At 45.1% G+C, this 9,029-nt stretch overlaps 1 long non-coding RNA gene across 2 annotated transcripts; it reads right to left on the bottom strand.

Annotated features, from left to right (window-relative positions):
- Positions 1 to 672: 672 nt before the first annotated feature.
- LOC133903807 (uncharacterized) lies at positions 673 to 2,941 on the bottom strand. 2 transcript variants are annotated; one of them, XR_009907362.1, is made up of 3 exons: positions 2,751 to 2,941; positions 1,936 to 2,017; positions 673 to 932 (listed from the first exon to the last, which is right to left on the bottom strand). It is a non-coding gene; the product is annotated as an uncharacterized LOC133903807 (long non-coding RNA). The 2 variants fall into 2 exon arrangements; XR_009907361.1 differs by lacking the exon at positions 673 to 932 and adding an exon at positions 1,559 to 1,673.
- Between the last annotated feature and the right edge of the window lie 6,088 nt (positions 2,942 to 9,029).

Genomic DNA, 9,029 nt, shown 5'->3' with positions numbered 1-9,029 from the left:
GAAATATCATCTTGTATCCTCCGGAGGCTGTACTTAAACACCTTCGTAGGACTCCGTATGAAAGAGGTATGATCCGATTGCCACACGGTTGTCTGTTTGAATCCAAATCAAATTGAGGCTGAATTGACTTGTTGTAATCTTTATTTCCATTTCTCGAATGAGTTTTGATGTGGGACCAAATCCATTAGAACGTAGATGAAGTCCCCTTTCCAGATTGGGCTCACACATCTCTATTAATTGGATTTTGGATGAAATAATTAGTAATAATTTTATTCAGGCCTATCAGCAGATTCCAAATTTAAATTTAATTCAGTTTTGAATCAGAGTGGTACATGGATTACAATCCAAATTAGCTTGGATTGGAAGTGATGTGATAGCTTGTAAAAGGTTGGAGAAGCTTTCCTATCTTGAAACTAAGTTTGGCGAGAAGGCTCCAAGCCCAAAAAAAACAAACGGAGGATAATAATCTGATAACCAACATACAATTCTCCAATATTAAATAATAGGATATTCTCACCCAACTTAAATAAAAGTTTTATAAACAAATTTACTTGTTGTTCCACATGAGTGGTCATATTCGGAGGTAGCATGGTCACATAAGGCTGTCTCAAAATCTAAGATACAACAATATATAACTTTGAAAACTTTGTTTCAAAATATTTAGATCCTTGATTGTACATAACATGAATATTAGAAATGGTAACATCTCGATCATCCAAAGACAAAAGTGTATAGGCCATCAATACACAAAAGATGTAACACATCAATCATCCGTACAGAAAAAGGTGACAGACATATCAAGAGTGTAGCATATCATCGATACACGGAAGGCGACATATCACTCCTCATGTGCACAGGAGGTGCAGCCAATGGAAGTTTTCAACAAGTTTTTCCATAAGATTTAGTGGTTCCTTCGAGAGAAATTCGTCCACCTGCAATTTGAATTTGATGTTAGTTCATGCAGTTCTATTTTCATTTCTAAATAATTTTGATGAATTGACTGGCTTGGCAGTAATAATGATACAGACCATCTTTACATTGGCTTGTTGGAACTACCACTAACTTGAAATGACAATAGCTTCAAGTATTTCCTATGTACACTTGTCTGATATAACTTACATGACAATGAAAAGAAGAAAATGAGCAATGCACAGCTTCATTCCATACAAAAGATATCGACAATTACAATAATTTTAATAAAGATTGCATCATTAAAGTCAAATGTAAATGAGGTCAAACTCGACCACAGGTAAATAACTTGGCCTGATTCCACCAGGCACTAACCCTATATGATATCTGAGATTTGTGCCAAAAATCAGTAACATAAGCTAGTTGTTTGCAGGCTAAGACTGAAGTTACTATAGCAACTGTTGAAGTATAAGTAAATTACACATTTTCTTATTAGTTTAGGCTTTTAGTGAACTGATTGATGCATACAACTCAATATGGTATCAGGGCTAGAGGACTTGAGTTCGAGTCCTGGTGGGCGCAATTAAAAAAAAATATAGCCGACTCCTATTTTCACGTCTGAGGTCTGAGGAAGCCTTCAAGTGAGAGAGTGTTGAAGTATAAGTGAATTGCCTACCATTTTTCATCAATTTAGGCTTTTGGGTGAACTTGTTGGTGCATGCAGCTCAATATGGTATCAGAATCAGATGTCTCAAGTTCGAGTCCTGACAGGTGCAATTAAATAAAAATTTACAGCCGACTCCTATTTCCACGTCTGAGGCTTGAGAGAGCCTTCACGTGAGGGGAGTGTTGAAGTATAAGTAAATTGCCCACCTGTCCTCATCAGCTTAAACTTTTGGGTGAACTCGTTGATACATGTAGCTCAATAGTAACTCTTGTTGCGTCTAGTTCTAATAACTATCTTACACGTTTATGAAACAAAATAACCATGGCTATCCAAAAATATCAAGTGCAAGAACACTTCACCTTGATAATAATCAGCTCTTTAGAGGTTTGTAGCTCTTCTTAGAAAGTGGAAATCCTATGACTACAGTAAGAAAGAAGAAACCTGCAAGCAGTGTAACAGCTTCCATTATGAAAACTATAATTGCTCTTAAGAAACACTTGTCTTCCTTAATCCTTACTATACGGAAGGCACACGCCAAGTTATGAAGCACACCATGCTAAGAAAATAGAATCAATGAAAGAAGGAACATTTTTAAAAATCAGTTTTTAACTGAGACAACTCTGTTGGAGAAGAGTATTGCAGGGTCACAATATTTTTACAATTACATGTCTGGAACCATATTTGTAGTAAGATAATAAATAGTACTTTCAACTGCCCAAAAATAAACTACATGAGTGCAAATACAATATTAACACACTAGCTCACTAATGTCAGCTAACACTACCCCGTTGCCATTAGAAGCTATCAATCAACCTTTACCTTGCAATCTAAAATCAGGAAGCATTAAAACATGAGTTCAAGTTTTGGCTTTGCAAATTTCAATGACAATGCTAACCATAATAAGCTGATCGATAGCTAAGTCACTAAGAAAATAACAACATTATGCTTGTAGCTCTATGTATCAAAGATGCATGCGCATTTATTAATTCAATTGCAATGCATAAATAAAGGTGAAGACCGGAAAAACATAGCTCCAAAAGAAACCACACACAGGGAACCTTAACGTATTCACACCATGGCACAATGCAGTTCAATACAAGTATTTGACAAGAACATCAAAAGATTAGAACCAAGTCAACCCACGAGCAAGTCTAGGTTGTGCTTGCACACGTACCTTCATAGCTTCGAAGGGGTATAGAGCCATATCAGCACTTACGGCTGAAGCAGCAAGAGGGCCATGCCTGTTAGTGTTTAGGGTAGTTGTCGTTGAAGGAGGTGGCTGGACTTATGAGTGACGGAAGGAGGTAGGAGTACCAGGGAGTCTGAGGCCGCCACCACTGGTAGCTGAGGCCGCCAAGGTGGTAGTCTGGTAGATCGGAGATGAAATGCATAGTGCTGATGAGTAGGTGTGGAAGAATAGGGAAGCCAAGCGTGGTTGGCATGACATTGGTGGCGAAGCCAACGAAGGTGGTAGATCTAGAGTGGTGGCCTTCTATTTAGGTGACAGCTATGATTCTAGTTGCAGCGACGCCAACAGAAATGAAGAAGAGAGAGTGGAGGTGGAGGTAGAGGAGAGGAGGTGTTGGAGGTGGCTGGTGGTGGCAAGGAGCCAGCGAACAGAAGGACAGAGCGGGCGACGTATTAGGGAGAGATGAGAGACATGCAGAAAGGTAGGGATTATGGAATGGAACCGTAAGCTAGGAAATAAATTCTATGCAATGGTGCTGCATATGCTTCCTCATACAATACCATCTGCATTGCCGCCACTTAGCCTCTATATGGATCTCAAAGCAGTGAATCTCACTCAAATGGAAAAAATATCATGCATGCTTCTTACCTGATAAGTAACAGCCATCTAGGTGGTACTGCACAAGGCGAGGTATGCAGCTCTGCATAAAATTTATTTCCTAGAAGAATGAGACAGGGGAAGAAATGACAAGGGAGAGATGTGGCGGCTGACAGGTCAGCCTACCAGAAAACCCACGTGGCCCTGTAGTCCCGTTTGCTCTCTCCCTCAGTGAATAATTGGAGGCTGACGGTTAGCCTCAAAATTCTTGAAGCATAATGAGGCAGCCGTTAGGGCACGTACAATGTAGAGATACTTATACAGACCCTTAAAGAGAGAAAAAAATACTACATCATCTTGCAACTGTACAAGAGCTTAAACATACAATGGGAATAACTATTTTAGGATGCATAAATAGTTAAGAGCCTATGTAAACGTTTCATTGCTTGAACGAATCAACCCCATCTGTTGAGCGCAACCGCTGATCCGAGCATCAACTACACCAGATACAAGCAAATAGCTCCGAGCGTCGACCACAGGGAGAGCAGTGATTCCGTTCCCTAGCACCCGGATTATTGGGCTGACCTCCACCATGGCACGAGTCAGTCTGCAAGTGCCCTGCCATGTACACGCGTTGCCCATGACCTTATTAGACCATATCTAACGGATTTTCTTCACGACCTAAAATTCCTTTGTGAAAGGATTTTTATTTCCTTCAGCACTTCAATGATTCCTCTTCACGGTTCTTTTCATGAAAAGATTTTTAAAGTCATTCCCTCTGCGATGGGATTCTCTTTCATTTTCCTTTACGAATCTTTTCGAATGGAAGCTGTTGGAGACGAGGGAAATAAATGAAATGAGAACGAAAAAAGGAATCAAGAAGGGAACTATTCTCGGAGCACCTCAGGTTGGGGATGGTCTTAGCCTCAAGGGATATTTGGAGGCTGACATAGCCCACCTCGGAGCACAAATTTGAGGCTGCGTGTCTTAGTCTGCCTCGACACCTGCCTCAAATTCTCTACCATTTTGTAGTGCACACACTACTATAAAAAGGGTTATCCACGCCTCTTCTTCACTGCTGGTTCAAAAATAACCGACAGTGATAAGGTATCACTGTCAGTTCATAAGGTCCAATCGCTGATCAATCATTGAGCTATTGAGAACTGACAGTAATAAGCACTATCACTAATTTTTTTATGACAAACCAGCAGTGATACAATAGTGCCAATTCATTTAATAGACCGGCAGTGATACTTATGTTATCAGTACGGGTTGGTTAGAAGAACCGATAGTGATACATCACTACCGATTTGTGTCATGGATTTACAATGATAAAGATGTATCACTGCCGATTGGTGTTATAGACCGGTAGTGATGTGTCACAATATATAATGGTTTTATCCTCAAGACCAAGTAGAACAAAGGAGCTCTGTCTGCTCGGTGGCTCTCAGTGCGCGGTAGCTCTTTGTGGCGAACTTGCGCGGCAAGGCTTCAAAATTTGCTAGAATCCATATGACCTAGGTGCTCCAAGGTTAGTAAGTTCATCTATATTTCATTTGTACTTAGATTTACTGACTAGATTGCTTTAGATTTTTGAAATCAGTGCTTGTTCCATGATGATGAATTTTGAAGGAGCTATAGCTCCAAGTGACTTAGTGAATTTAAGCTAATCAATTTTAGGTATATATTATCTAGGTAAGTAGGTTCATCTACATTATATTGTACTTAGATTTATTGGATAGAATTCTCTATATTTTGAAAATAGGTGCTTGTTCCATGATGATGAATTTTGAAAGAGGTAGAGCTCCAATTGACTTAATCAATTTAAGATAAGTGATTTTAGGTTTTCATATTGTAGGTATGAATTTATTTATACTCATCATTATTTAGTATTTTATTCTATTTTGTTGATAATAATTAATTAAATTGATTGTTGTTTCATATTAATGCAATGGATTTATAAACGATAAAATCGCAGATAGACCAAATTTGGATGTACGATGCTGACCGTAGCGGCCCAGAGTTTTGTAATGGCATGGAAGATTTTTTGAGCATTACTGTGGCATATAAGTCAATTAATTATGACGAGAAGCAGTTTTCAAGCATAGAGCATGTTGGGGGGAAAAATAAACCAGCTTGAGGATAATAGTTGAAGATTACCATCCAGGTCCCTCCAGAGCCTTGATCTCCGGACCCTCAGTTAAAAGCTCAACCTCCGAAGTTATCACATCCCTTCACGGTACCCCTTCGTACCTACGAAGCCTTCCCTTGGCTCAGCCGGCTCGGTCTCCCGAAGGCATAGCCTCCCAAAAATCGGACCTTCCGAAGCCTCGGTCCCCCGAAGCTTTGGCCTCCTGAAGCCCCGGGCTTCCAGAGTCCTCCTTCCCAAAGTGTTCACCTCCTGGTTCCATGCCTCCCGAGGCCCCTGCCTCAGGCTGCTCGGGCTGCCTTCCCGAAGGCTACAAGGTGAGTCAGCATGCCTCAGGAAAGATCTGCCGAAAGGACAGAACCGGTCATGCTTTGCTTGCAAGTAATTGACCGGAATTAAAAGCCTATGCTAATGGACGCCACTCTGACATCCCAGCGTGATGGAGGCTATCCTGACACCCCTGACAGTGCGGTGCCAGGCTGCAATCAGCGACCGGCTCGCCGCACTCCAGGGGGTAGGCACTACGATAGTTACCACGGTGGATATTTATCTCCACCGATCGGGTAGAAAGTAGTTATCCAGGATAAGACCTAGTAATTCGGTCAGATCCCAGATATTTGTATATTATGATAAATTGTACGCCAAGCTACGCACGGCCCTATAAATAAGAGGCCATGGTCCTCTGGGCAGACGAGGGGGTAAGACAGCAAAAAAAGACACAAAGGTGAAAACACACCAAGTCACGCTGTGATACTCCTCCCAGAGCGATCCATTTTTTCTACCATCAATACATTCGTGGTGTTCCTTCCTCTTAAACTTCGTCTCCAAGAGTCTCCTCCTTAGAAGAAACTCTTGCCGTACTTGCTGGGGCAAGACGAACTCTTGCTCCAACAACATGTCGTCTGCGGGGACTCGAACACAGAAGTGCTAAGAGAGGTAGGAATCCACCTGGAAAACCACCAAAGGGTTAGCTAAAACTGCCATACCCATCGTTGCAAGCATGCAACCATACGCATGGCTGCCTCAGCCATACACACCGTATGCATGCTCCAGCCCCACTGCCGTGTGGGACGGCGTTCCTTTGACCTTGGCCAACTTAGAACCCTGGGTCGGTACAGGAACTCCAGACGGCGCGGAGGCCTTCCAGCCTCTGCACGATGAAGACCTCACTGCCTCAGGAGAGGATGTGGCCAAAGCCACGGCCAAGCAGGCCGCCTTCCAATGGTTCTTGGCGGTCCAACCCAGGAGTGCTCCCACCTGGACTTGGTCCCCAGGTATGCCCTTCAACCACACCTGGGATACCCCGAGCGAGCCAACATCTTCAAAAAGTTTGTCCGCCCAGCGCCCTCCTTGGGCCCCTCAGGCAAAAGAGGGTTCCAAGGAGACGGAGGGCTCAGGGGTGCGTGGACCCCGCCAGCGCCTCCGATGCTGCCCTCACAACTCCAACTGCGCACAAGAAACCCCAAGCCCACCTCGTCCGGGGAGGCATAGTCAGAACCACTACGACCCCAAAAGTTGGTTCACTGGGCAACCTTGATGGTCTCCCAAAGGGGATGAAGACCCAGGGGAAACCACAGGCTCCGAGACACACCACCTTCGGCAGCAACCCCAACGACAACTCCAAGCTCCAGCACCTCGGAGGCACATGGGTGCGTCCTACATGGACCAGGGCACGGCCACAACACCAACGACTGCCGCACCCTCATGACCTTCCGGGAGGAATACCTCGGAAGGCAAGTAGAATACCTGGCCGCAGAAGGAGCGGGCAAAGGACGGCGCAAGGTCCGGAGGCCTGGGGCCAACTCCCGGGCAAATCGCTGACCCCTCAACCCTGCACCGTCGCTACCGACCCTACCAACGGTACCATGTCTAGCAACAAGAACTGATTCGCGGACATGCCGTCGCTAGGCTCCAGAAGGAGCACCTCCGGGGCCGGGCAGCGGCTAAGGGCCGAGGCGGTCGAGGACCGTCTCTCTTGACTAACCTTCGACTACGCCTCCAACATGCTATCGCTAGGCTCCGGACAGATTACCTCCGGGGCTGGGCAAATGGCTAAAGGCTGAGGGGGTCAAGCACCGCCTCTCCCAGCCTAGCCATAGGCTTCGAGGCCACCAAGCCTCGCAATAGAGGCCTTATTCCTACAAAAGATACGCCCGCTATTAACCACCAAGTAGTTGACCTAGTGATCCATCTTTCATATGGCCAGGTAAGAGTCTGTTGGAGGCCTCCAACATTACTGCTAGAAATCTTTTTTCAATAGATAGCCACTAGGTAGAAGCAGTAGAACTTAAGTTACATTCTCATTTAGCATGAACAGTTATATAACCTAGCTATATTCTACGCTACTGCTAGCTTCTTATTGCCAACATTAGACTGCAAAACTTAGCTAGTATAACCATGCAAAATCCCTACACTCCCACAGACGCATCGTGCCTAGGTCACCTGGGGGGTGAGACTCCCTAGATTTCCTGGAAGGCATTACGTAGTCTCGGTAGACAGTGAGGCCCACACACCACGGGCGCCGCTTATGCCTAGGTCACCTGCAAGGCAGATTATGCCCAGGGTGCCCTGGAAGGCATTTGCATAGCCTCGGGTGCCGAAGCCACGCCCCGGGGGATGTCCTCGGTGGTGGAGTTGTGGTGCTCCGAGGAATGCTATCGTAAGGAATCCTCGTCGCACGACATGCCTACACATCGTGGGCGTAGCATGCCTAGGTCACCTGGAAGGCAAGACTGCCTAGGTTTCTTGGAAGGTATTGTGTAGCCTTGATAGTGTGTACATGCCGGTTATCAAGGGACATCCTTGGTAATGTAGTTGCAGCACCCCCAGAGGATTTCTCCGGAGGCGTGACAAGCCCACGCACCAGTAAGCATTGCTTGCCTAAACCCAAGGTCACCTGAAAAGGTTTTCCTGGAGGGTAGGCTTTGCCATGGTAGGAAGTGGAGCCCACACACCGCGGGCGTAGCATGCCTAAGTCACCTGAAAGGCAAGACTGCCTAGGTTTCCTGGAAGGTATTGTGTAGCCTCGATAGTGTGTGGACGCCACATATCAGGGGACTGCCCTGATGTCAGGATGCGGTGCTATGAGGAATGCTGGCAAGGAATCCTCTCTACACGACATGCTTATATTCCGCGGGCGCCGCTTGTGCCTAAGTCACCTGCAAGGCAAATTATGCCTAGGGTGCCATGGATAGCTTCGGTCATATAAATGCCACGCGCCAGGGTACATCCTTAGTGGATAGTGTTGCGGTGCACCCCGGGGGTTTCCTCGGGAGCACGACAAGCCTAGACACCGCGGGCGTAGCATGCCTAGGTCACCTGGAAGGCAAGACTGCCTAGGTTTCTTGGAAGGTATTGCATAGCTCTGATAATGTGTAGGACCTTCGGCATTAATACATGCCAAGGAGTCTTACAAACCTCCAGCAAAAATGGAGAGTCTTACAAAAACCTCCGACAAAAACGGAGAGTCTTACAAATCTCTGACAAAAACAGAGAACCTTACAAAATCTCCGACAAAA

Source organism: Phragmites australis, chromosome 21 (genome assembly GCF_958298935.1).
Source record: "Phragmites australis chromosome 21, lpPhrAust1.1, whole genome shotgun sequence".
NCBI classification, from domain to species: domain Eukaryota; kingdom Viridiplantae; phylum Streptophyta; class Magnoliopsida; order Poales; family Poaceae; genus Phragmites; species Phragmites australis.
The sequence above is the reverse complement of the archived record's forward strand: the minus strand, read 5'-3'. Positions and strand labels throughout refer to the sequence as shown.